General features: G+C 41.4%; 1 pseudogene; it reads left to right on the top strand.

The window, feature by feature from the left end:
- The first annotated feature begins 312 nt into the window (after window positions 1-312).
- Window positions 313-582, top strand: LOC131837097 (non-histone chromosomal protein HMG-17-like; annotated as a pseudogene).
- Window positions 583-1,495: the final 913 nt, after the last annotated feature.

The raw sequence follows: 1,495 nt of genomic DNA, 5'->3' as shown, positions 1-1,495 counted from the left end.
ATTTTAAATACACAGATAATTAAGCATGATAAAAATTTATTACCTGCTATTGCATTTGGTACAAGTCTATATCTACACTGTCCAACATGATGGTCACTCACCACAGTGTAGTTCTTGAATGTGACTACTTGAAATTGAGATGTGCTGTAAGTGTAAAATACACACCACATTTCAAAGAGTGAGTACAGAAAAAAGTTAAAATATCTCATTAAGGAGCAGTGTGAAGAAGAAGGAGAGGTGAAAACAACCCCTGGACCTGCCAAAGCCCACATGCCACTGCATCCCCGTGCTCAGAACTTATGCCTTGTCACCATGGCCACCATACCCAAGAGAAAGGCTGAAGGGAATGCTGAAGAGTAAGGCAAGATGAAGGATGAGCCACAGAGAAGATCTGTAAGGTTATCTGCTAAGCCTACTCCTCCAAAGCCAGAGCCCAAGCCTAAAAGACCCCTGCAAAAAGGGAGAGAAGGTACCCAAACAGAAAAAGCTGACGCTGGCAAGGACGGAAATAACCCTTCAGAAAACAGAGATGCCAAACCAGAGCAAGCACAGAAAGCTGAAGGTGCTGGAGATGCCAAGTGAAGTGTATGCGTTTTTGATAACTGTGTACTTCTGGTGACTGTCCAGTTTGAAATAGTATTTTTGTTAAGTCTTATAAAAACGCAGGATTTCGTTTTACCTTTTTTTTTTTTTTTTGTAAGCTCTGTTGTTAGCACACAGAATACTTCATTGTTGTTTTCGGGGAAGGGCATATGTCACTAACAGAGTATCTCCAAAGCTAGATTGACACAAGGAGGAAAAAACACCTTTCCCTTCTAGTTTAGAGAAACGTCCTCTTGGCTCCCAGCAGGATGGATTCCTTGATGTTGACACACGTGAGCCACCTTGGCACAAACACCTTAGTGGTGTGGAAAAACTAAGGTTCATATTTTTATATTGTCTGTTCCCTCTCTGCCTTCAACATAGACTTGACTCTGTTAAACCCAGGGAGCTAATGGTTCCCAGTACGTCGGGCATAGTGTCACCACTGACATGGCGCCCTCAAGAGTTCCTTTTTTAAGACAGCCTCTTCAATAAATGGTGCTGGGAAAATTGGACAGCCACATGCAGAAAAATGAAATTGGACCATTTCCTTACACCATTTCCTTACAAAAATAGACTCAAAATGGATGAAGGACCTCAATGTGCGAAAGGAATCCATCAAAATCCTTGAGGAGAACACAGGCAGCAACCTCTTCGACCTCAGCCGCAGCAATATCTTCCTAGGAACAACCAAAAAGACAAGGGAAGCAAGGGCAAAAATACTATTGGGATTTCATCAAGATCAAAAGGTTTTGCACAGCAAAGGAAACAGTTAACAAAATCAAAAGACAACTGACAGAATGGGAGAAGATATTTGCAAACGACATATCAGATAAAGGACTAGTGTCCAGAATCTATAAAGAACTTAGCAAACTCAACACCCAAAGAACAAATAATCCAATCAAGAAATGGG

Source organism: Mustela lutreola, chromosome 7 (genome assembly GCF_030435805.1).
Source record: "Mustela lutreola isolate mMusLut2 chromosome 7, mMusLut2.pri, whole genome shotgun sequence".
In the NCBI taxonomy this organism is placed as follows: Eukaryota; Metazoa; Chordata; class Mammalia; order Carnivora; family Mustelidae; genus Mustela; species Mustela lutreola.
The sequence above is the reverse complement of the archived record's forward strand: the minus strand, read 5'-3'. Positions and strand labels throughout refer to the sequence as shown.